Source organism: Podarcis erhardii, assembly GCF_964252035.2.
Source record: "Podarcis erhardii genome assembly, chromosome: W".
NCBI lineage: Eukaryota > Metazoa > Chordata > Lepidosauria > Squamata > Lacertidae > Podarcis > Podarcis erhardii.
In genome coordinates this window covers 3,869,810-3,897,241 of record NC_138506.1, presented here as the reverse complement: position 1 = coordinate 3,897,241, position 27,432 = coordinate 3,869,810, and the positions used below count along the sequence as shown (strand labels likewise).

Below are 27,432 nucleotides of genomic sequence, written 5' to 3'. Positions count from 1 at the left end.
AAGAATCAAGGGTCTTCTTCACTGCCTGTGGGTGGTGTTAAGCAGATCATTCTCAGCCTCTTAAGAATTTTTGTGGATATGAATAAGAGGATGACTGTAAGATCAGCACAATAAGAAAAAGTGCTACATACACAGTTAATGCTTAGTATTTTGGAGCCAACCCCCATGGGGTCGTGAAGAGTCGGACACGACTAAACGACTAAACAACAACAAAAACCCTGCCCATCTGGCGGCTTCCACAGAAACCCAAAATACAGTAAAATCACACATTAAAAACTTCCCTGAACAGGGCTGCCTTAAGATGTCTTCTGAATGTCAGGTAGTTGTTTATCGCTTTGACATCTGGTGGGAGGGCATTCCACAGGGCGGGCGCCACTCCCTAGAAGGCCCTCTGCCTGGTTCCCTGTAGCTTTGCTTCTCACAATGAGGGAACCGCCAGAAGGCCCTCAGCGCTGGATCTCAGCGTCCGGGCAGAATGATGGGGGTGGAGACGCTCCTTCAGGTGTACAGGACCGAGGCCATTTAGGGCTTTAAAGGTCAACACCATCACTTTGAATTGTGCTCGGAAACGTACTGGGAGCCAATGTAGGTCTTTCAAGACCGGTGTTATGTGGTCTTGGCGGCTGCCCCCAGTCACCAGTCTAGCTGCCGCATTCTGGATTAGTTGTAGTTTCCGGGTCACCTTCAAGTCAAGTCAAGTCAAGTTTTATTGCGGCAAAAGCCAGTGACACAGAACACCACAAGATCATACAAAAGGAAATCAACAACAGCATCAAGAAGAAAAGAAAGAAGAAAAAAAAATATTACACAAGGGAGCTTTGCAGTGTGCCGTTCAACAAAAGAGATTTACGCTTCCTGATTGCTAAAGTGCAAAATTTGGCCACCTCATATGATATTGAGCTTGAGGAATCTTCCAGAAGGTATTTTCGTAGAATTTCGGGGGAGGATTCCAAATAATGTTGAAGGGGTATAAATTTTGATAAAAGCGGCAAAATAAGTTGAGCTCGTTCTTCACTATAGAATTCGCAAAATAGAAGGATGTGAGTGACAGATTCTACCTTATTAGACATACAGGGGCAGAGACGCGCATGCATTGGTACCCACGTAAATTTGCCGTACAGCACTGCTGAGGGCATTGTCTCAAAGCGGGCTCTGGAGAAAGCCCATCTATAAGCTTCGTTAGTGATGTTAGTTAAGTAAGGGGCAGCTGAAAAATTAGACCAAGCTTTTAAAGATCTATACGTCTCCGGGAGTAGGGCGTCTTCTTGTTGTAATTCGACATCGTAGAGTCTCTGAGTGATAATTACTTTAGCCTTGTTCAGAGTTCCAATAAGAAGATTTTCAGGGTTTAGGCCAATTTGTTTGATCTTGTTAGTTATTTGCATAAGCCAAGGAGGATAGGGAACTGCAGCCAGGAAGTAAGGTAACAGTCCCTTAGGGTTGTAATGGATTTTCAACCAGAGGGATATTGCTTGCTCCCAGACTTTTAATTCCACTCTGGGCAGTCCTGCCTCTTGCCTTAAGACTGCATTAGGTGTACACTTTGGGGTAGCAAATAATGATCTTAAGAATTTTGATTGTACTGTTTCAAGGGTCTTAAGGTTGGTAGAAGGGCTAATTTGAGAGCCATACAGGAGTTGGGCTAACGATTTTGCCTGGAAAACTTTAAGGGCCATCGGGAGGAAGCCAGCTCCTTTCCTTCTGAATAATCTAAGGATGGCATTTGCACTTCTTCCTGCTGATATAGCTGATGTGGTCAGGTGTGTTGACAATTTGGCATTATAAGAGAAAGTAATGCCTAGGTATTGGAAGATCTTAGTCTGTTCAATGGCGTTTCCCTTTACGCTCCAATTATCTTTCCTGAAGGAGCGGTTAAAATGTACAATTTTGGTTTTGGCAAAGTTAATTGTTAACAGCTCAGTGTTACATTGGTCACTAAATTTTCCTAAGGCACGTTTCAGACCCTCTTTGGTTTGAGAGAGAAGAACAGCATCATCCGCATACATTAAAACTGGTACTTTTCTGCCGTTAGAGAACACGGGGGGATGGGTTTCGATTTCACGGCAACATGTGACCAGGGAGTTAACATAGATGTTAAATAAAAATGGGGCTAATAGACATCCTTGTCTGACTCCTCTATGGACTGGGATTTCTCTAGAGAGTCTGCCGTCCTGTGCGACTCTTATCTGGAGGGTATTGTTCTCATGAAGCTTGATCATCAGAAGTAATAACCTTCTGTTAATACCCATATTGGCCAATTTGGCCCAGAGCCTACCCCTGGATACAGAATCAAATGCTGCCTTTAGGTCCACAAAGGCCGCATACAATGACTTTTTCCAATGTTTCACATACTTATAAACAAAATAATCTAACACTAAGCAGTGATCAATGGTGGAACGTCCAGATGTAAATCCTGCTTGGATGTGAGGGCGATCTGGCTGCGACATCTGTCACCCCATTGATCGCCAGGGTTGATTCGGCTGATCTGGCTGGCTAGGCGGGTGTCCCCTTCCTCCCTCACCGCTCCATGTGCGTCCCTCCCGAAGCTGCGCGCTCGGTGGAAGAGGACGACCATCCCAGATAGAAGGAGTGTACCGTTCTTCGGTCAAGGGTATACGATAGCTGCGCTCCCCTGCTAGAACCTCCAAACAAGCTCAAGGTCCATTTGTAGGAGAACGTAGGGTAGTCAAGCTTCCGGGTCACCTTCAAAGGTAGCCCCACGTAGAGCGCATTGCAGTAGTCCAAGCGGGAGATAACTAGAGCATGCACCACTCTGGCGAGACAGTCCGCGGGCAGGTAGGGTCTCAGCCTGTGTACCAGGTGGAGTTGGTAGACAGCTGCCCTGGATACAGAATTGACCTGCGCCTCCATGGACAGCTGTGAGTCCAAAATGACTCCCAGGCTGCACACCTGGTCCTTCAGGGGCACAGTTACCCCATTCAGGACCAAGGAGTCCTCCACACCAGCCCGCCCCCTGTCCCCCCAAAACAGTACTTCTGTCTTGTCAGGATTCAACCTCAATCCATTAGCCGCCATCCATCCTCCAACCTCCTCCAGGCACTCACACAGGACCTTCACCGCCTTCACTGGTTCTGATTTGAAAGAGAGGTAGAGCTGGGTATCATCTGCATATTGATGGACACCCAGTCCAAACCCCCTGATGATCTCTCCCAGCGGCTTCATATAGATGTTAAAAAGCATGGGGGAGAGGACAGAACCCTGAGGCACCCCACAAGTGAGGGTCCAGGGGTCTGAACACTCATCCCCCCCCCACTTTCTGAACACGGCCCAGGAGTGTTAAGTTGTGGGCGAACATGTCAGACGACACAGCGATTCTTTAAACAGCTCTTCTTTGTTCAGATGTCAGAACAGAACTAGGCTGAGGAGCTCAGTCAGCCTGCTTATATAGAGCTCCAGAACAATGCAACTGTTGCCATTTTCTAAAACTATCCAATCACTGAACGTCACTTTTTGATCCTTCATTTGCATACAAAACTATCCAATCACTGAACGTCACTTTTCGATCCTTCATTTGCATAAATATCTACAGTATCCCCCTGCTGGCCCAGGGTGAGAACTTCAGTACATAACACCCCTCCCTACCGAGATAAGGCGTTAGTTACAATCGTAATGGTTTCCTTATATACAGCACTACACGTAATGGTTCAATTAGGCACAAAAGCATATCGGTTACATTTCACATACTTAGACCAACAGTGATACATGTCCAACAACATAGTCCTTTAAATAAGTTGGGTGCTTGGAAACTCTGTCAGACCGCTGGGGACTGGTAGCCAAGTCCGGGGGGGCCACACAATTCTTGCTGAGGCTGTGGTGCGACCCTAGGTGGCATTGAAACCAAATCCCCTGGATCCACTGCTGTGGGTGGAGCCTCCGCAAGTGGAGTGGTCTGAGCCTGTGGTAAGTCTGGCAGACCCTCTGAAGTGGCTTGGTTCGGCTCCACGCTGGCAGTTTGCGAGGGAGGTGTAGGTGGAGCCTCGCCATCTGTAAGTGTCTCTTCCGGAGCCACGAGCGCAGTTGGGGGCACCATGGTAGTGTCCAAGTCCCCAACCCTGCGCCTAAGCTGGTCTATGTGCCGGCGCCACAAGCGTCCGTCTTCGAGTGCCACCTGGTACGAGCGAGGTCCAGTGACTCCCACTACTGTGGCTGGCACCCAAGGAATGTCCCCCACAAAGTTCCGGGCAAAGACCTGGTTTCGGAGTGGTCCAAGATGGCGACGGCTTAGCAAGCAGGCTTCGGAGCTCCGCAGATAACAGGACTGTAATTAATAGAACCGAAAGTGACCACCTCCCAATCGCCATCTCCTTCCTCCACACACAGCTGGGGCTTCCCAGCTCACTCCACCTTCAGGACCCACTGATCTAAGCCCCCGGACGTAAGAAATGGGATACCTATCTGGAGCAAGACATAAAAGTCCTCCTAAATTCCCCTGAGATCCTAGCCTTGAAAGCTCAGCTGTTAACAATGAATGTGAATCATTTCTCAACTTTTCAGCAAATTCTAGCCTACTTGCTCCCTTCTCTTACGAAACCTCCCCATGCGATTCCAACCTGGAAGAATCAAACTTGGTTCGACCAAGAATGCAAACAGTGCAGAAGTTGGCTTAGATCTCTTCAGTCTGATTTGAAATCAGACAGCACCCAGAGCAAAATCAGGGAGGTAGCCCAATTCCGTTCATACTACAAGAAGCTGCTTCAACATAAGAAATTGCTCTTTGCGAAAGAACGCTGGACGGCGCTGTCAGTGGCCATTAAAACCCGTGACGACAAGAAATTCTGGAACTTAATTAATGCAGGTTTAAGACCCCACTCATTCATCGTTAATAACATCACAGCAGCCAGTTGGCACTCTCACTTTGCTCAGCTGTATTCCACCCCAGATCCCGAAGTAAACGTAGTCTCTATTCTACCAGCATCTGCCTTGCCCACCTGGGAACCAGTTTCCCCAGAGAGATGTTTACAACTAATCAGCATGCTTTCAGGGGATAAATCCCCGGGGGAGGATATGATACCACCGGAGGTATTTTTATCGAACCAGACGTGGTGGGCCCCTATTTTAGCATCTCTCTTTACCACTATTAATGCTACTCTTAAGATCCCATCTAACTGGAAACAGAGCATAGTCATCCCAATACATAAAAAAGGGGACCCACAAGATCCGCGTAACTATCGACCTATCAGCCTGCTGGATATTTCATACAAGGTTTATTCTAGATTCTTGCTAGAGAAATTAATCGAGTGGGCAGAAGAAACAAAGCTATTCCACCCGGAACAGGCTGGCTTCCGTAAAGGTCATAGTACATCTGGCCAATGTCTTGTTCTATTTACCCTCATTGATAAATACCTAAACAGGTTCAACTGCAAACTACACACGGCTTTTTTAGACCTGACCTCCGCTTTCGACTCCATCCCTAGAGATAGGCTATGGCAGAAGCTTAGTTACACCAACATAGATAAGCGACTCCTCCACCTTCTTATGGAAATTCACAATGATATATCGGCCAGAGTAAAATTTGGCCCTCTGGGAGCCCTTTCTGATTCTTTCCCTCTGAATAAAGGGGTCAAACAGGGCTGCCTCTTGGCCCCTTTTCTATTTAATTTCTACATCAATGACATCGTTACAACCATGAAGGCCCTAAACCAATCTGCCCCCTCTTTACAACAGCTCAAGATCCCCATATTACTCTACGCGGACGACATGGTGATACTGTCTTTAACCAAGCAGGGCTTAAACAACATGCTCAGAGGGCTCATGACATATTGTGATACCAACTCCCTCAAAATCAATTTTGCCAAAACCAAAATTCTTACTTTTGGCACGAAAACTCGGAAGCCATTCTGGAATTTTGAGGGCCACTCTATTGAATATTGTTCAGCATTCAAGTATTTGGGTATCACTTTTCAGCATGGGCTTAGCTGGTCAGCTCACCTAAATATGTCCATCCTGGCTGCCCGTAGAACCATCAAAGCTTTGGAGAAATTCTTCTATGCAAAAGGCAGCCAGTTGGTTCCACCAATCAGAAAAGCATTTATCAGCAAAGTCCTCCCGATGCTACTGTATGGGGTTGAAATCTGGGGGTGGAATTTAAAAACACTACAACGGCTCGAGAGTCTACAAAACTCCTTTGCACGAAAGGTACTGGGTCTCCCCAAGGGCTCGGTTGCTGCACAGTTAAGAACAGAACTGGGCCTCCCCTCCATTGTTGCGAGAGCCCACATTAGAATTATTAGTTTTTATTGTAAATTAATCAAAGCCCCAGGTTCCCTTTTAGCCAGGCAAGCCTTTTTAACTTGTTCTCACAGCAATAAATGGTCCAAGGCCATGGAGACTATTACTGCACGCTACTCCCTCCCAGATCTGGACACGCTGTCAGTTTGGGATCAACATAAAATCCGGGCCTGGATTCTTACTAGAGACGAGGCCATGGACCGGGCACAGTCCACCACAGCTCGCCTCTCCATGTGGCTCCCTAAAGTGAAAGTGGTAAGATCACTTGCCAACTACTTGATAGACCTGACGGAGCCCAATTTGAGAAGAGCGTTTACCATGGCCCGTTTCCATTCTATACCCACGGCCTTCCTGCAGGGGATTTACTCTAAGACCCCTATTACTCAGCGTCTATGTCCATGCACAATGAATGAAGTAGAGGACTTCATACATTTCTTTTTCTACTGCCCTATTTATGAGCTAATAAGAACTAAGCTCCTCCTCTTGATCCCGTCCACCATCACATCTAAGGAAGACTGTTTGAAATCGCTTCTTGTGGACGCAAATCCCCAAGTTACACGTGGGGTGGCAATCTTTATAGTGCAGGCCTTGAAACTCAGGGCTACTCTGACGGGGTAGTGTGTCCTAGACCTGGACCTGTCCTAATTCTTTTATTACCTTTTTAACCTAATGTCCCGAGCCTATTTTGGGGCCATTATATGCTTTATATACATTCGCATTCTAGATTCCCGGCGCTGGCAACTAAATCTTTACATTATTGTCTTAGGGTAATTTAAATGTCATAACCCCAGCAATATCGCTTTGAACTTTGTTTGGTTGTTTGTCTCTAGCATTTTTTGTTTTATCCTGCTATGGCTGTATGCTAATGCAATAAAGGTTTGATTGATTGATTGATTGATTGGTCCCCCACATAGTTCTGGGCAAAGACCTGGTTTCCTGGAACAAATGACCGTGGCGCGTTGGCACAGCCTGGGGGTTCGGCCACGGCAAAGTCCGGGTGCAGCCGGTTGAGTGGTGACTTGAGGCGGCGGCCCATAAGCAGTTCAGCAGGACTCCGCCCTGTGGCTGCATGAGGGGTGATGTGTTGCGCGAACAAGTATTCGGTGACTCGCTCGTGCCAGTCTCCCCGGTCCAGGCGCGCCAGTGCCTCTTTTGCTGAGCGCACCATTCTCTCCGCTTGCCCATTGCTGGATGGATGAAATGGTGCCGTTAGGGCATGGCGGATGCCCAGTTCCAAAAGATACCACTCAAAAGTGCCTGATGTGAACTGCGGTCCGTTGTCGGAGACAAGGACATCAGGACACCCATGTGTCGCAAACAGGCCTTGCAGCACCCGGATGACGGCCTCGGTAGTGGTGGAGGGCATCAGGGCCACCTCCAGCCATTTGGAATAGGCGTCCACCACTACCATAAAGGTCTGGCCGTGAAAGGGGCCGGCCAGATCGATGTGCACCCTCGACCAGGGTGTCTTTGGCGTCTCCCAGGTGTGTTCCTTAGCTGCCGGTGGCGCAGGCCTCGATTCTTGGCACGCTTGACAGGCGGACACCCAGGCAGTGATGGCATCGTCCATGTTAGGCCACCAGACGTAACACCGAGCCAACGCCTTCATTTTGACAATTCCCGGGTGGCCAACGTGCAGAGCCTCCAGGACGCGTTGACAGAGTCTTTGGGGAATCACGATGCGGTCTCCCCACAGCGGACAGCCGCGATGAGCTGAGAGTTCATGTTGTCTGGTTGCGAACGGTTGGAACTCCGATGCAAACGGCCCTTGTGGCCACCCCCTCCACACCCAGTTGAGCACACAGCTGATGGAGCGATCCTGGGCAGATGCGGAGGCCACAGTGGCAGTCGATACAGGCGCTGCCGGAAGATCCTCAATCAGGAGGAGCGATGAAGCAGGAGCCGGGTCTTCCACAAACGCTGGAAGAGGGCAACGGCTGAGGGCGTTGGCATGGCCCATCGATTTCCCCGGGTGATGGACGAGCCGGTGTGGTAGGCAGCCAGGAAAACAGTCCATCACAGCATGCACGGTGAGAAGAGTTGGACGATCACCGGCGAGGAGGCCCAGGAGCGGCTTGTGGTCAGTGATGAGGTCAAAAGTCCTGCGATAGAGGTATTCATGCAACCTCTTCACTCCAGCCACAAGCGCCAGTGCCTCCTTGTCGAGCTGGCTGTAATTCCGTTCAGTCAGAGATAGCGTCCTGGAAAAGTAGGCGAGCGGTGCTTCTCTTCCGTCTGGAAAACGGTGACTAAGGACAGCGCCGATGCCAAAAGGTGAGGCGTCGCAGGCAAGGACCAGCGGCCTGGCTTCACTGTACTGTACCAGCACACTGTCCGATGAAAGGAGAGCCTTGACCGCGTTGAAGGCCGCTGTCTCCCGATGACCCCAGGACCAAGGCGTCTTTGTGCTGAGGAGTCGGTGAAGAGGCTCAGCCACCGTGGCTTTGTGGGGCAGGAACATGTTATAAAAGTTCAGCAGCCCCAGGAACGCCTGCAACTCTGTCTTGTTCTTTGGGATGGGGGCCTGCTGGATAGCGCGGATTTTGGATGTGGTCGGGTGAAGGCCGGAGGCGTCGATAAGATAGCCCGGGAACTCCACCTGTGGAACAGCGATCTGGCACTTCTCCCTCTTTACCTTGAGCCCGGCCTCCTGGAACCTGGTCATCACGGCACGGAGGCGCTCGAACAGCTGCTGGTGTGAGTCTGCGGACACCAAGACGTCATCAAAATATGCTACCACGCCTGGAAGCCCTTGCAGGAGACGCTCCATAAGGCTTTGGAAGATGCCAGGAGCCACACTCACCCCGAACTGCAACTGGCGGCAACGGAATGCCCCTCGGTGGGTGATGATCGTCTGGGCTTCAGCAGTGGCATCATCAACGGGCAGTTGTTGATAGGCTTGGGCAAGGTCCAGCTTAGCGAAGACCTTACCCTCACCCAGGGAATGCAGCAGGTGTTGGACAACAGGAACCGGATAAGCGTGTTGCTGAAGTGCCTTGTTGATTATGCACTTGTAGTCAGCGCAGATTCTCACCGACCCGTCTGGCTTGACAGGCATGACGATGGGGGTTTCCCACTTGGCGTGGTCAACCGGCTCCAAAACTCCTTGGGCGATCAGCTTGTCCAGTTGTTCGTCCACCTTAGCCTTGAGAGCAAAGGGAACCCGGCGTGGCTTTAGCTTGATGGGGGCGACTTGTGGATCAAGGCTAAAGGAGATGGGCGTACCTGTATATTGCCCTAAACTGCCGTCAAAAACCTCGGCAAAGTCTTTGACCAGACTCTCAGTCTCTGCGTTAGAGATGCAGTTGATGCCGGTGACTTCCAGGCCGAGGGCATCAAACCAGTCTAGCCCTAGGAGGCTTGGCCGCTGACCTTCGACCACCATCAGTCGGAGCAGGCCCGAAAAATACTTGAAGGTGATCCGGAACCGGCCAACGCCTACCACGGGAATGTCGTTTCCCTGGTAGTCTCAGGTGTACGTGGTGAGAGTCGAGTTGCCTTTTGGACACTCTGGGTACCAGTCTTTTGATGGTGCTCCAAGACACGATGGACAGGGCAGACCCGGTGTCGATCTCCATGTCACATAGAGCTCCTTCAATGAGCACCGTGACGTTCAGCTTGCGTCGCGTAGGCGAGTTGGTTTGGCCAATCGTCATTCCAGACGGGCAGCGGCAGTTGGTGAGAGTGAAACAGCTTTCCTTGGCAGACTGGAGTGAAGACTTGGACTTGCGAGTCTGTGAAGGGGGGGTGTCAGACGGAGCCGATCGGCAGACCTTAGCGATGTGACCCCTTCTGGTACACGTCCGACAGATGGCGTCTCTGAATCGACACTTGGCACGGGAATGGTTGCCTCCACAGCCGGCGCATGTTGGAACTTCCTGCGCTCCCGCTTTGTCTGGTGCACATCATCGTCTTCACTGGAGGATGCCTCATCACTGCTGGCCTCTTCGTGATGCACTGGAACTGTCTCCCTAGCAAGACGCGGGCTGCTGGCCTTGCGGATCTCCTGGGCGGAGGGTTCAGCAGCTTCCGAGGCCACAGCCTCCTCAATGGCTTTCTGTAGCGTGAGGTCTGGCTTGGCGAGGAGACGATGTCCCGGACCCCGCAGACGATTCGATCCATCAGGGCATCGTCTAAGTCTCGGAACTCGCAGTGCATTGCAGCCTGTCGCAGGGCGGTGGTGTAGTTGTTGATTGACTCCCCCTCTGCCTGGTTCCGGTGGTAAAACGCATGGCGGGCAGCAATCTTGGATGGCTTTGGTGCGTAGTGGTTGCGGAGCTTCTCTTGGATCGTGTCCCATGGTGTTGCCTGGACTGCTTCAGGCACAACCAATGCTCGGGCCGTCTCAAACACCTCAGGCCCACAGAGGCTGAGGAATAGGCCCCGCTTCCGCTCCTTTGATACTTCTGTCAGCTCGTTGGCTTGGAGGTAGCAGTCGAACCGAGTGAGGTAGGAGTCCCATGATTCAGAGGCTGGCGCAAAAAGGGGTAGAGGCACAAGTGAAGCCATGATTCCGATGCCGGCGAGAAGGGCGATGGATGGAACACCGTGCTCTAGCCAGAACAGTCAGCTCTGAATTGGTTCTGTTCAGTGATTTCGCTCAGTGATTCAGCTCTGCTCAGAGGGTAGCTGCATCTGGCTGTGCTCTGATGTCCATCGATCCCATCCTCGTTGCTGAGAGATCCAGCAGAACTACGAAACAGCTCTCACCTTTGTCCCTAGCTCGCCGGAGATCATCAACCAAGGCAGTTTCAGTCCCATGATGAGGCCTGAATCCCGATTGGAAGGGATCCAAATGGTCCGCATCCTCCAAGCGTGCCTGGAGTTGTTCAGCAACCACTCGCTCAATCACCTTGCCCAGGAATGGAAGATTTGAGACTGGGCGATAGTTGGCCATACTGGCCGGGTCTAAAGATGGTTTTTTAAGAAGCGGTTTAATGACCGCCTCTTTCAGCGGATCTGGGAATGTTCCCTCACAGAGGGAAGCATTCACCACCCCGCAGAGCCCATCGCCCAGCCCTTCCCGGCTTGCTTTTATTAGCCAGGATGGGCAAGGATCAAGGAGACAGGTGGTTGGTTCCACGCGTCCAAGCAGCCAGTCCACATCCTCAGGGGTAACGGATTGAAATTGATTCCATGCGAGACTTCCGGGTTAGCGCCTCCGGCAATGGCGGAGCTCCTCCGATCGGGAGGAACCCACTCCGTGAGAAATAGGGTCTGACCGCCACGGCGAAGGCGGAGACCCCCAGAAATCACAGACGGAAGAAGCCTGTGAACTTGGGATTCGGCTGGCACCTACTCGCGGGGAGACCCGGCAACGGGAATCCGGAGCGACGTGGGGTGAGCGGCGCAGTGCTTTGAATCGATCGCTTCTTTCACGGAGTGAAGCCGCATTGCTGCTGTCGGAGAGCGCTGACTTTTTTCCTGTGGACAATTGGACTTTAAACAACAACCCGTGAGTAAAACAGAAAATTGGACCTTTAAATAAGTTAATTTGGCACCGAACGGGGAAGGCTCAAACAGGAAGTCCACCTTCCCTTTCTGTAAATAGACTGAAGCAAAGTAGTTGCTAACTAAGGTCTTGGAAAGTCTTATGTAAAGGACCAAAACTCCACCGATTGAAATTATTTAATCCCCCCTGGAAGTGGGGGGAGAATCTGTAGGAGAAGGAAAAGGAAAAGGTGGTTTGGAAAAGGAAAGTGGGAGAGATCCCCTTATGCAGGGATCAATCGACTTTTGGGATATGGATTTGGGCCAGGAGGAGCTTGGAGCTTTTGGGGCCTTTGGACTTGGAGGAATTGTGAAACAAGATTTGGAATATTTTGTGGGCCCTAGCCTCAACTATGGAAATCTGGCGGACTTGTTAAGAAGGAATCTAAGTATCGTTGGGTTGGAGCTCCCCCGAGATCTGCTTTTTAGCATCAAAGATTATCAAGAAGATCGGCAGAAGGGACGTCAAGAAGAGTTAAGAGCCTCGGATATAAGATCTCCAGGTTGATGGACTGTTGGAGGTTGATGGAACTGGCGGCAGGGGCCGAGACCGGGGAGGGGAGACAGTGGAAGAAAATTGGGAATTTGAAGTGTATATATGGAGATTTTTTTAAAAAAAAATAATTTAATGAGAGATGGAAAAATCGTGGAATGAAATTTTTATGACCCTAGGGGAAATGTCTTAAGAGATCAAGTTCAAATATATTAGTTTTAATGAGAAATAAGATTAAATAAAGTAAAAATGGATGGTTAATTGGTGAAAGAAGAGAATGTAAAATTACAGTATATTAAGATAAATTATTAGGATAAAAACAAGGATGAAGGTTTTGCTGAAATATTTAACTGAACTAGAATACATAGAGGGGAGGTGTGAGGAGGTCAAGGAAATAAGCTAAAGAAAGAAAGTTATGTAAAGGTTTGATTTGTTCTTTTTTGATTGTATGTATTTTTTTCCCTTTTTTATCTGTTTTTCTTTTTTCTTTTTTCTTTGATGTGACTTGTTTTTATGTATTGTTTTCTTTCTTTTTTGTTTCTCTTTGTAACCTTTACAATTTGAATAAATATCATTTAAAAAAAAAAAATGAAATTGATTCCATGCAACTTGACCAGACAGGGCTCTAGCACTCTCCCGCCCCAGCCCTGCTCCCACGGTGGTGTCTAGCTCCTTCCGAATATGAGTGATTTTATCTGCAAAAAAATTTGCAAAATCGTTGCAGGAGATCTTGGGGTCTTTACAAGGCCCCGGTGGTAAAGGTGGTTCCATTAAATTGCGGACCACCTGAAAGAGTCTCCTGCTACTATTTTCTGCAGATGCAATAGAGGCGGTGAAGAAAGTCTTCTTCGCCGTCGCTATTGCCACTTGGTAGGCTCGACGTTGAGCTCTAACCTGTGTCCGATCAGATTTGGAATGAGTTTTCTGCCACCGACGCTCTAGCCGTCTCAGCGATTGTTTCCTCACCCTCAGCTCCAAAGAAAACCACGGGGCTGTCCGGGCTCCATGCAATCGGAGAGGGCGCTTCAGAGCCAAACAGTCGATGGCCCTGGTTAACTCTGCATTCCAGCGGGCCACCAAGGAATCAGCTGAAAGGCCATCAACATGGGATAAAGCATCCCCTACCACTCTCTGGAAACCATTTGGATCCATTAAGTGGTGGGGGCGGACCATCCGAATTGGTCCCACCTCCCTGCAGAGGGGAAGGGTCGCGGAGAAGTCCAGTTGCAGCAGGAAGTGATCTGACCATGGCACTTCTTTTGTTTCACTTTTAGTTAATGTCAGATCACCCACATCACTAGAGGTGAACACCAGGTCTAAGGCATGTCCGTGACTATGAGTTGGGCCAAACTTATTCAGGGACAGCCCCATGGAGGCCATGCTTTCCACGAAGTCCCGAGTGGCCCCTTGTAAGGTCGTGTCGGCATGGATGTTAAAATCCCCTAGGACAACCAAACTAGGTGTCTCCAGGCAAGCTGTGGATCTGCACTATACTGTCAGTAAAGGAACTGACTCTACCTGGAACTGTCTGGTGTATTTCTGTTCCACTGGCACACTCCACATGCCACAACAAAAATAAGTAAAGATTTACAATCCATTCGGCCACACGAAAGATCTGCCATACACATAGCTAATTTAGTTTTTAGATAATTAGCCCATGCATTTTCAATTTCTTCCATAGCTATTCATAAGCTATTGTGAAGGCCCAATTTGGGCAAAAAGGGTTCATAGATTTAATAAATAAAATGTCTAGGGCTGGAGAGCCATATTTATGCTTTATGTACTTTAATGGGCAATACAAATGATAGGCAGCCATGTGGATAACCAGACAAGAGACTTGGGTTCAATACACACCTCTCTGCTATGGACTCACTGGGGCCAGTAAGATGGTCTCAGGCTTCCTGTTGCAAGATGGGAACAGTATGGCTGGCCTACTTCACAGTTTGCACAAAAAGGGGAGCTACTACTTACACTATGCAACTTCATTTTCAAACACACCTATCCACATAGTCAGGAACTAAATGCTGACACAGAGGTCCAGACATGAAACATGCACCAAGAGATGTAGCTCCAAATGACTTCTGTAAAAAGAACATCAATTTGATGTTTGCTTCCTTTGAAGGGATACACTCAAAATTTAGAAGTGCTTTTCCCTACTCCTGCTGATTGTTTAAACCACAGCATTAGCTCCAAATATATAAGCAGGCTGAGGAGCAGGAGATGAGTCTTCATTTTCCCACACAGTAAAAATGATTACTATACTATATACTATTACTATATATCCTGCCCGGGATAGTTTAATTCAAGGCAATTTAGATCACAAAAATGCTGATTTAGAATTCTAAAATCCCGTTTATTAATTAGACAAAAACTTCCTGATTAGAAATGCATGCTAATTTGTTGCGAAAACTATAGAAACTTTTTTTAAAAAAAATAATTAGACTATTGACTGTGAGCCAATTGCAGAGATCAGATAGTTACTAGACATAAAAATGGAGTGAAAGATCATGCAGGGAATGAGTGGATGTCGCTAGTCCTCAGCCTCTAATAGTATCAAGCCAAAATGGCTTTTTCTTTCTCAAGAAAAACAGTTGTAAATAAATAATAAATTCAATTTTAATTCAATTCAATTATATATTTGCATTAAATTATGTTTGAAAACCATGCTTTAAAAACATATATAACTAAAACATTAATGAAATAATAATAATAATAATAATTATTATTTAAATCAATGGTTATCTACCCTCACCATGCAAAAAAATGTAGTTTCTCCCCAGGAATCACCACCCTAAGGCAGCCCTAAATTCTGATCTTCCCCAGTTTCAAACCAAGATACAAGAGGGCCTTGAAGGGGCAACGCCGCTTAAGGCAGCAGTGCGTTCCAGAGATGCTCTGCTTCTTTCAAGACAAACCCTGCAAGTTTTGAAGCATGTTCATGACCTATGAAAAAGGCAAAGAATGCTCCCTTCAGAAGATGCCTAACTGCTGCAAAGCTCCAGCTATTCAAAATAACATTTTTTTTTAGGAATACTGAGTTTTAGAGTATCACTTGCATCTTGGTTCAGTTATGATATAACTCCAAAGCTAGAGAGCTACATTCAGGGTCATTTAAGCCTGAACATTCTTCTCCAAGCACATAAGACACATGGCCTGCTTCTTACGAGGAGCGCTGCTTCTTCAGCAACACTCAGTTTACTTCAGGTATAAATTGAAAAAATAAGTTTCTTGGGGCGTATGTTGCAAAAAGAAAATCTTCAATTTTTTTACCTCCCTACTGTAAATCATCTGGTACTTTTAAATTTGTCTACAAAAAAGACTGTGTAAAAATATTTTAGTAAATTAATATTTTACAATTCATCTATTCTAGTAAATAAATAAAAATTATTATTATTATTATTAAACCATTAATATTTATTTTTGCTTTAAAAAGATATTACATCTTACTCCTGCGACATGACTGACTTGAACAGAACAAGCATAGTGAATTCTCTGTCAAGACTATTCAAAAGGTATTTTGCTCATTGGAAGCCAGGAGTTCAGCTCAGTGGCTGAGCACCCACCTTGCAAGCAGGAAATCCTAGGTACAATTACCAGCCCCTTCAGGTCAGGCTGAAAAAGACTCCTGCCTGCAGCGCTGGAGAACGGTTGCCAGTTAGCAAAGACAAGACTGCGCTAGATGGAACAATCACCTGACTTGGCATAAGACTGCTTCCTGTGTTCCTAAATACAGGGCGGAAAAGCCTTGGTTCCTCCTGCCCTCGGCCCAAACGCTAATGGCACAAGGGTGGCTTCACGACACAGAACCGCCATTCACACATGTGGGCTGATGCACCGACAAAGAGGCCCCTTCAGTCTTCCTGTTCTAGCCAGGGCCCCGTCCACAGTACAAAGCTGGTCTGGCATGAGGAGCAACAGGATGTTTACACCTTGATGTTCTCTTTGGACAGAAATAGAAACAAAACCTATGGGGCATAAGTCTGGATCAGATCAATGTGGGTGTGCCCAATCCAGGGTCTTGCTTCCAGCACTGACTAGCCAGGTGCTTCTAGGAAGTCCACAAGCAGTCTGTGATGATGCTGTCCAGCCCCGCCCACTGGTTAATAATACTGTACAGATTCCATCTTGTTTTTTTTATATATAATATTTTTATTAAGTTTATGAAATACAGAAAAAAAGAATAAAAGACAGATATAAAGAATAAAATAGAGAAGTTGCAAATTTCCATGATCCTTTTTTTCAGCAAATCTAATGGACTTCCCCGCATCTTCCTAACCCTGCGTTCTCTGTGATACAAAACATCAGCAACTTGTTAACTCATTTCAAAACCCATTGTATCTTTCATTTTATCATGTTACCTAGTTTCCAAAGTGTTGTAACCCAAATCTTATACGTTTTAGCTTAAACATAATAAAGTTATTTCATTATTCCACCTCTGACTTCTTGTACCTTAATTTCCATTTCATTAATTTACAATTGCTGAAGCTAGAGTTTCCTAAAAAGTGCATTTTTTAACATTCATACAACTTATAATGTTTTTTCAAATAGTCTTTAAATTTTTCCCAGTCTTCCTCAATTGTTTCTTCTCCCAAGTCTCGGATTCTGCCAGTCATTTCGGCCAGTTCCATATAGTCCATCAACTGCGCCTGCCATTCCTCCAGCGTGGGTAAATCTTGTGTCTTCCAATGCTTAGCAATCAGGATCCTTGCTGCTGTGGTAGCATACATAAAAAAAGAAGAAGATGGCTTAGGCTTTAACCAGAGGTTAGGGTTTTCTGTTCGAGGTTACATAGCTGGGAGGATTGCACATCAATCTTCTTGAATATGCAATTAAGGGTTCTGACCACAAGATGGAGATGTTCATGTTGTTCTTGTCTTGCGCAGTCCTCAGTTCCGGTGTCCTGTACCACCTTCAGAGGGACACTCCTTCCTCCTCCAAGCTTGCCGTTTGCAGTTTTAATCTGAGGTGAAAATAATTCCTCTGGTGTTGACATTGTTTCTGGGGACATTAGAGGGTAGAAACGGTTCTGGGTTTTCACCCTATAGCAGTGTTCTGTGGGGTCACTCCATTTGCCAGACACGGGGGGGTCGGTTTTTGATTGTTTGGCTCTTGGGGAGGGCAAAGCCTCGTCACAGTCTCTTAGGCGTTTGCCTTGACCCATCGTTATGAGTTGTTTAAAATGAGTCGTTTAAAATGGGTCGTTTAAAATAGCAATGGTTAAAAGGTAATAAAAAGTAATAAAAATAGCAATACAGCTGAGTGTGAGCTGGCGGGCAACCAGTGAGTCGAAGGCTGCTTCCAAGGCTGCCGGAGAATACAATTATCTGCTCATTAAAGCTGATTTATGATGCAGGCTTCACAGTTATCGGCAATGTGAACTCCTAGCTTGGACTCCAACACCCTGGTACTATCTTCAGCAAGAACTTGAAAGGCTGGGAGCCTCAACACAAATTTAAGGAGGATTCAAGATGAGCTCCGGCAAACGCGTCTTACCTCATCGCCATCTTGGGAACTCCCTCCCATAAAAAAAATTCTATCTTTCTTAAGTACTCTCTGGTCCACAATGCCCAGAAGAAAGGCCTCCGGTTTCTTAGGTAAGGTAAATCTAAGTACCTTTTTTAGTTCATTATGAATCATCTCCCAAAAGGCCTTCACTTTCGGGCAAGTCCACCAGAGGTGAAAGAATGTCCCTTCCGCCTCTTTACATTTCCATTTGGAAATACAGATTCCATCTTGAATCTGCTGCCCATCGGCTATCAATGGCTGCATATTACTTCCAGTATCAGACAGTCTGAATACCAGCTGCTGGGGAACACGAATGGGCGTGTGCTACGACCATTAGATCCTGCTTGCAGGCTTCCTATGGACATCTGGTTGACTGCCAGGAGAGCAAAATGCTGGACTAGGGAGGCCCTTAGTCTATGTTGTGTTACCAAGACTCTCTTTACCACACATCATTTTCCCAATCCCACAGCTCTGCAGTTTTCTACACTACCAATACAAAAGTTGTCCTCTAAGAGAGTAAATACACAAGACCAAACCCTGTAAGGTATCTGTGGCATGAGAACAGTTTCTGCCATTTGGGAAATAAGGCCATAAATCAGGTTTCCTCAAAACAAAGAAAGAATGCCATTATTGAAAAAAGACTCTTTAAAAAATGCAGCTGTGGACTGTGCCTCACATAGTAATTTCATAAAAGTGACAATTCATTGTATATTTCAACACTGGGTTGCAATGTTAACATAGTTACTCGTAAGCTATTCCAACAGCATCCCATGAAAATCCAGGTGCCCCCCTGTGCAAGTCTGAATGTATAGTAATTAAATGTTCCTGGTACAGAATAAACACAGGCTGTGAGAAGAGTAGGCAACCAAATGTATGAAATCCTTAGTTTGGAAAGCTTCTATAGCTGGTCACTGTATTACATGGTCCCCATATCCCACAATTATTTCCTGCAAGAATTTGCAAGTCAAGTATCTCCCAGCAAACTGTTAAGTGCATTCCACTGAACTACAGCTGAACTGGGCAATCCTGACATATGAAGGAGAGCGTCTCACCTTCCAACAGCAAAAGGCAGATGGTCAAAGGGGGAGCATCTGTAGAACACTGCCTAGACTTTACTAAGGGTTTTCTAACTGCTTGCAATGAGCCAATGTCACATTTTTTCCAGTGAGACCGATAAGTTTCCTTCCCATGTTTGAATAAGGTTTGGGGTTTACTAGCATTAAGGACTCAACATGTACTGTCACTTAATTTTTATGTATGCAATCCTTCCTGACAAATATGATCTGCTGCTGGGTAATTCATTTGACGTTCATTCTGTTCCTTGCTCTAATTATGGCTTCCATTTCTGACATGGGGGCGTCTGTGCTGCCAGAGCCAGGAGTACACCTGTCAAGTTGTGGTACTGCCTAATACCCTTTTATGCCAGGTGAGTTTGCACTGGGAGCAAGTGACACAAGGATGGGATCATTCAGAGAGCATTTTCCCACAGGATAAGTGGAAGCAGGTAACTGAAAACAGCAAATCCTTGATAGCCAATAAATTAAGTCTTCTAAAGTTATACAGTATGAACCAAGTAGGTATCTGTGGCTTTATGAATAATGCACAAAAAACTTTATACGAAGCAGTCCAATTTCTGAGTTGCATCCCCTCGCCACTATCTGAAAGAAGAGTCACAACCTGTTTTTCCTTATAGTCTATAAGCAGGCCTAGCGCATGCAGAAGACTTGCTCAGGCTCCTTTAACCATTTGATCTTAAACTGTAGAAGAATGTCATGTAAACAAAGGAAGAGCCATCAGAGGCCACAGAAAGTTGTTAGGATCTAACCTACTGCTTGGCCACAGTAAATAGTCCTTTCCATGGTGTGTCTGAAGGTGGCTGCTATATTACTTGCATCACACCAGATAGTCAGAGGTCCGCCTGTGATTTCAGAATTCCTTTGTGAAGAACAATAGCAATTACACCAGCAACCATTCCACAATTCAGGAATAAGAAGAGATCTTTTTCCTTTTTGAGCCTTCATAGCAAATTATGCATTTACCTTCTAAATGGTGTTTCAGTTCTCCAACAAAACAAAAAGCAAGGCACTCAAAGTAGAAGGTAATAAATATTGGCTGACAGGGGCAATGTTGCAGAATAGCATATTGCACATCTTAGCTGGTGATCATAAAATATATAATTTCATCACTAATAGGTAAAAAAAAGCAACTACCATGTGACCAAGAAATTTCTGACTGAGTCAGGTGAATTGGGTAACTGTCACTCAGGCACAATTTCATGAGGGATGTTAACCTAAGGAATGTGCGGCAGTAGTTTTAGAGCTAAAGAAGCGGCCCAGTCCAAGATCTCCAAGTTTCACAACTCCAGAGGCTGTTATGAACACATTGGCTGGCTTTATGTCTGGAAGACAGAAGAGAGAAAGTACTGTAAGTCAAACCAAGAGGGCTTTTTTGGGCTCCATCACGGCCCACAACCTCCTCCCCAAGGATGAGTGACTAGGTATGCATATACAGAACTTTGAAAACTGAATTTCCTAAGCCATAGTATTGATGCTTTCCCAGTCTATTTTACACATCAGGAGAAAGGAAGTTTGTGGGGAAGGATAAACATATTTTCCCACAACAAACAAATGAAAATTGAGTCTGGCTTAAAACACTGCAAAAGCGGTCGGAGCGAAACAGTACAAACTTAAAGCTTTTGCAGATGACCTAGTCTTGACATTACAGGAGCCAGAATCTAGTACGAAAAGAGTATTACAATTGATTCAAGAGTTTGGTCGGGTGGCGGGATTTAAATTAAATAAGCAAAAAACTAAGGTTTTGGGGAAAAACTTGACAGTTACAGAGTCAGAAAGGTTTCAGAAAGAGACAGAGTTAAATGTGGTTAAAAAAGTAAAATACCTAGGGGTAAATATAACAGCAAAAAATTTGAGTTTATTTAAGGACAACTATGAGAAATGTTGGTCAGAAATTAAGAGAGATCTAGAAAGTTGGACAAGATTGAAACTTTCCTTGTTAGGCCGAATTGCTGCTATTAAGATGAATGTATTGCCAAAAATGTTGTTTTTGCTTCAAACTTTGCAAGTTGTGGACAAAACAGAGTGCTTTCGGAAGTGGCAGAGAGATATTTCTAAATTTGTCTGGCAGGGCAAAAAGCCCAGAATTAAGTTTAAGATATTAACTGATGCGAAAGAAAGAGGGGGCTTTGCCCTGCCAGACTTAAAGCTGTACTATGAGGCCGCAGCTTTCTGCTGGCTAAAAGATTGGCTACTTCTCGAGGACACTGATGTACTAGATTTGGAAGGTTTTAATAATGCTTTTGGGTGGCATGCATATTTATGGTATGACAAGGTTAAGATCAATAAGACTTTCAAGAACCATATTGTCAGAAAAGCAGTGTTTAATGTCTGGATAAAATACAAAGACTTATTGGAAAATAAAACTCCAAGGTGGCTTTCACCATTGGAAGCTAAGGCCCGGAAAAGACTCAATATGGAGGCCAAATGGCCGAAGTATTGGGAAATATTAGAAAAAGATGGAGATAATTGGAAATTGCAGAGTCAGGAGAAAATGAAAGACAAAGTGCGAGACTGGCTACATTATGCTCAGATTAAAGAAGTTTTTAAACTTGATAAAAAGTTAGGATTCCAGGTGGAAAAATCGAAGTTAGAAACAGAATTGTTAGAGCCTAAGACTAAAGTACTTTCAAAAATGTATAACTTGCTGCTGAAGTGGAATACACAAGATGAAACGGTTAAATCAGCTATGATAAAGTGGGCACAGGACATTGGATATAACATTATGTTTGAAGACTGGGAGAGGTTGTGGACTACTGGGCTGAAGTTTACTGCATGTAATGCTTTGAAAGAAAATGTTATGAAAATGATATATAGATGGTATTTGACCCCAGTCAAACTTGCAAAAATATACCACTTGTCTGATAACAAATGTTGGAAGTGTAAGGAAAATCAAGGAACATTCTTTCACCTCTGGTGGACTTGCCCTAGAGTGAAGGCTTTCTGGGAAATGATATATAATGAGTTGAAAAAGGTATTTAAGTATACCTTCCCTAAGAAACCAGAGGCCTTTCTTTTGGGTATTGTCGGCCAGAATGTGTTAAAGAAGGATCGAACATTTTTTATGTATGCAACAACAGCAGCACGGATACTTGTCGCCAGGCATTGGAAAACACAAGATCTACCCACACTGGAAGAGTGGCAGATGCAACTGATAGACTACATGGAACTGGCTGAGATGACCGGCAGAATCCGAGACCTGGGAGAGGAGACGGTGGAAGAAGATTGGAAGAAATTTAAGATTTATTTACAAAAATATTGTAAATTGTATGAATGTTAAGAAGGATGCTAGAGTATAAACAACTTGGCACCATTGAGTTCAAGGAAGTGAATTATGAAGATAAGATAAATTTAAGAAATGATAAAAATTCTGGAATATGTTGGTTATATCTAAACTTTTTAAGATTTGAATAAAATGATAGTCAAAATTAGAGATATAACATTGGAAAATTAGATATGAAGACTAAAAATAAGGGGATAAATTTGCTGAATAAAATTATAACCAGGAACGCAGGAGCGGGAGATGCGAGGGAGTCCAAAGAAGTGAAAAGATCTATGTTAAGAGATGTGATATTGTATTGTTTTATTGGCATTGTGATTCAAACAAAAAATTGTTAATAAAAAATATATTTTTTAAAAAAAAATAAAACACTGCAAAAGCATAAAGCGCCATTATGCTCTTGAAGGGTAATTTTATTTTTTAAGGATTTTGAACATTTGGAGGAAAATAGCAATAAAGATAAACATGCACCTGGACAAAATACTAATATTAGCAACAATATTTTCTCTTTCCAGATTACAATTGCTTGCATTCAAATTGGAATGAGTTCATAGGAAGACCACTGCAGCCTCTTAATTCTAGAAATATTAGTATGGTATTTGGTGAGGGTGTCGTCATAGCCAGGAAGGATTGATGAGACTCCCTAGTGCTGCTTTCTCATCTGTAAAATAGAGAAAGGAACAACAGCCTCATGGGCCTGCAGTGGGATGAAAGGACAATCCTCATGAACTTGGTGATGAAGCAAAAGAATTTGGAAGAGCAGGACAAGAGCGGTGTTTGCTACACTGCAAGGAAAACCAATTTGAGGACAGCATCAGGGCAAGCAACTGTTGTTACACATTTGTGTTTTCCTGAAGCATCTCTGTTAAGTTGTGGGTGAACATATCAGACGACACAGCGATTCTTCAAACAGCTCTTGTTTATTTCGAGGCCAGAACTGAACTGAACTGAAGAGCTCAGTCAGCCTGCTTATATAGAGCTCCAGAACAACGTAACTGTAGCAACTTTCTAAAACTATCCAATCACTGAACATCACTTTCGATCCTTCATTTGCATACAAACTATCCAATCACTGAACGTCACTTTCGATCCTTCATTTGCATAACTATCTGCAGTATCCCCTGCTGGCCCAGGGTGAGAACCTCAGTACATAACACCCCTCCCCACCGAGATAAGGCGTTAGTTACAATCGTAACGGTTTCCTTATATACAGCACTACACGTAATGGTTCAATTAGGCACAAAAGCATATCGGTTACATTTCACATACTTAGACCAACAGTGATACATGTCCAACAACATAGTCCTTTAAATAAGTTGGGCGCTTGGAAACTCTGCCAGACCGCCGGGGACTGGTAGCCAAGTCCGGGGGGGCACCCAATTCTTGCTGAGGTTGTGGTGCGACCCTAGGTGGCGTTGAAACCAAGTCCCCTGGATCTGCTGCTGTGGGTGGAACCTCCGCAAATGGAGTTGGCGGAATGTCAGGCACGGCAGTGGTCTGAGTCTGTGGTAAGTCTGGCAGACCCTCTGAAGTGGCTTGGTTCGGCTCCATGCCGGCAGTTTGCGAGAGAGGTGTAGGTGGAGCCTCACCATCTGTAAGTGTCTGTTCCGGAGCCACGAGCACAGTTGGGGGCACCACGGTAGTGTCCAAGTCCGCAACCCTGTGCCTAAGCTGGTCTATGTGCCAGCGCCACAAGCGTCCGTCTGCGAGTGCCACCTGGTACGAGCGAGGTCCAGTGACTCCCACTACTGTGGCTGGCACCCAAGGAATGTCCCCCACAAAGTTCCGGGCAAAGACCTGGTTTTGGAGTGGTCCAAGATGGCGATGGCTTAGCAAGCAGGCTTCGGAGCTCCGCAGATAACAGGACTGTAATTAGCATTGACTGCCACCCAGGGAAGTAATTTTTCCTTTTTACTTCTCTACTTTTTAACTTACCAACTTACTGAGATTCTAACAGCACCTTCTTGTCTATGCTATGAGAAACATCTTGGGCAAGTTCTGTGAAGCATCCTGGGCAGGCCGCCAGCTGCTAGCTATTAACCGCCAACTCCCTTCTATACTTTGTTCCTGAAACTCCTGGCAGTCTCCACACAGAGAAGCTCTTAAATTGAACAAACTGAGCACTTTCTATTTTTTCTCTCTTTTTTGGTTGGTGAAACCTCTCCTTGTTTACTCCCCATGGTGACGCTATGCCTGCTAGTAAACGCCACAGGGACCCAGAGGATGTAGCTCTCTCACCGGTTCCCAAACAATCTAAAATAGAGGACTTTTTTAACAAATCTGCTTTTATAGTTCCAACAAAAAACTGGTTTTCTCCTCTTGAAGATGATTGTGAGTGTGGGGAGAGTATTCATTTTTTAAAAAATATTTTTTTATTAACCGACCAATCAAATCAAATCAAATCACATCACATAAATTCCGAATTACAAAGCCGAATTTTAATTTTTTTGTTGGGGGATCCCATATTTCAAGTTATGAAGGGGATTCCAATCATCTTCTTGCTGCTGCGTTAATATCCACAAATCTGTCCAAATAATGTTCATAATTCTATCCAGTCCTATCTTGCTGTTCCCACATCTCATCTTGTTTTTCTTTTTTTACTTTATGATCTCTTCTGATGATCTCTTCTTACCTTAAGCAGGTAAACACCAGTTATAATCCTGTGTGAATTTTCCGTTCATCCAATCATCATGTCGAGATGGTTTCCATATATCATCACTTTCATAAATAAAAGCACTCTTTCCATCATTAGTCTCGCGAATCTGTCGCCTTCATTAGTCCCTCTGAGGAGGCTCACCCATAATATGAAAACAGATCTATTCCTCCTCCCAGACATAAGTCTTTTGACAGAACTTGCCAAGATGGCGACGCTATTTTTTGCTGCGTCATTCCAAAGCTCTTATGCTTTCCACGATCTCCTTAAAACATGCTTTGGTTAGGACCCAGACTTCCAGCGAACCGCAGCCACAGGAAAGGAGCGCGAGGCTGCCCTCCGGGGGGGTCTCGAACAACAGGGGGGTCTAGAGGTGTCATGAAGGCTCCGTGGACCTCGAAACCCCAAGAGGATTATCTTGGGGGACAGGTACCTGGTGGTGCTGCCGGCGCTCCCCTGTTTTTCGGACATTTTAAATCAAGTTTGAGAACAGGATTGGAGCTGCAGCATGAAAGGGAAGCAACAGACCCCGTGTTGTGAAGCCTCAGGCTCCCAGTGAAAGCGGCAAGCCTCCAACAACAATTAAGAAGCTGGGTCATAACTAAAACAATAACAGATTGAATTTAAGTTAAAGAAACCAGCGGAACAAAGATACTATGATATGAAAGAAGAAGGAATTCGCTTTAGCGGTAAGAGTAATCAGCGTGTAACGGAAGACTGGGAGAGGAGAGGGAGTAAGACTGTAACTGCCGAGTGGGCGTTGTGGAGAGACCTCAGATACAAAGTGTAAAAATCTGAGGCAATGGACTGATTGAAAACAGCTGAATATTTGAAAAGCGGATAGAAACATTTCTGCTCTGCCCTGGTTGGAACACGCTACGCCAGCGACCAAAAGGGACTGTAATTTTTCACCCAGTCTAGGATATATAAGTGAGACTTTGTTCCGAGTTATTGCATTTTGTATATACCTCCCCCCGCCTAATGTGTTCAAGCTGAAACTGTTTCTCTTTATTATTTGGGGTGCTTAACTGACTGAAAGCTGAGTTTGTTATTGAGAGGAGCGGATACGACGAGAGGTTTGGGAGGAGAAAGTGAACCGTAAGAGGAGAACTTTGGAAAACAGCGGAACCTCTCGCCGCCATTGTGTGCTCCATTTCCTGTTTTTCTCTTAAAGCGGCACACAGCTGTAATCATCTAGGAGAAGATAATCTTGGCGCCTTAAACATTTAATCTATCGCTACAGAAAACGGGGAGTAAACGGCTTTTTCGAAAGAAAAGAAAAGAAGACTTAAACACAGTACCTTGGCAATGTTCCAAGATGGAGTCCGGCACTCTTCCTAGCTGCCTTACTGCTGCTGTCCGTGCCGGTAAAAACCTCTTGCAGCTTCCTTAGCTCTCTTAGCAGAGCTTGCACAGCGGGAGAGCTGTTGCTTTGTGTGGGAATAATTCAGACTTCAATGCAGGTTTTTTCTCTTATCTCCAAAGTCTTTATTGCATAGAAAAACATCATTAATCAGCCCGGTGAGCTGGCTGCCATCCCTCCGCTTACTCGGTAAAAGCGAAAGAAAAAAAACACACAGAGAAAACACTCCCCTATGTGAACATAGCCACGCCTCAGAATGTGAGACGTCACTCAGAACTGCTTAACCCTGTAAGTTCTGATTCTCCTCACAGGCAAGACTTTACGTTCCCTCTAGATCCTGCTGCCTTCCCGTGGCAATCTCTCGGTTTAATTTTGACTCCCCCCCACCTTTTCTGTTCCGGCTTCGAAACCCGCCTCGTACTTCATCCCTACTTCCTGGAAAGTATTGAGCTGGATGTTCCCCACCTCCTTTTCTCCCCCCGTGTCTTGATGTTCCCTACTTTATTTACTTTCTAGGACTTAAATCCCAAGAACTTTCTTCCCCCTTCATTTGCTTTTTGTGACTGTAAACGATCCATCTAACTGGTCCCCTAGTTGTGAGTGGAGAGAGACTTTATACTGAAGAACTAAAAGGGTGAATGCAAGTAAAGTGCCACTGTGTGGGGCCAGAAAGGAACTACATTGGGAAAACAAAGAAATTTCCTAAATTACAGTTGAGCGACTCCTAGGGGTGGGAAAAAACTTTTTCTTTCTTTTCTTCTTTTTTTCATTTTCTTTTCTTTTTTTCTTTTAGAAAGGAGACCATCCAGACAAGAAAATGGGAAAGAGGGGAAGGAAATTAAGGACTATGATAATTTGATGGCTGAAATAAGGAAAGAATTTAAACACAATGAACAGTATATTGAGAAAAAATTATTGGAAGTACAGGACTCATTGAATAAGAGATTAGAGGGGGTGGTGGGAGAACTAACAGGAAAAGTAAAAGATTTATCTCTAAGATCCAAAGTATTTGAAAACTCAATGAAAAGGGTTCAAAAAGATATCAAAGAAAATAGGAAAGATATGGACAGGATTAAGACAGAGGTGAAGGAGATAAATAAAATACAGGAAGAGTTACTGGATAGTGTGGCAATGACTCAAATGAGACAGAAGCAATCAAACCTGAAATTTAGGGGGATCCCTGAGGAACCAAATGAAAATATATGATCTAAATTGGTTAGAGAATTGGCAGTTTGGTTAGATATGAAGGAAGAAGACATAGGATATTCAGTTGCAAATATTTTTCGAATAAAAACAAAATCAGCCAAAGCCAGAGGGAAGAAACTG

At 45.3% G+C, this 27,432-nt stretch overlaps 1 protein-coding gene across 1 annotated transcript in view; it reads right to left on the bottom strand.

The window, feature by feature from the left end:
• LOC309333247 (serine/threonine-protein kinase Nek6-like) overlaps positions 1-20,127 on the bottom strand; it is a 41,221-nt gene extending 21,094 nt beyond the window's left edge. The window contains exon 1 of the mRNA XM_081846668.1: positions 20,028-20,127. The gene's annotated coding sequence lies outside the window, so the exon portion shown is untranslated. The remainder of the gene's footprint in view (positions 1-20,027) is intronic.
• Between the last annotated feature and the right edge of the window lie 7,305 nt (positions 20,128-27,432).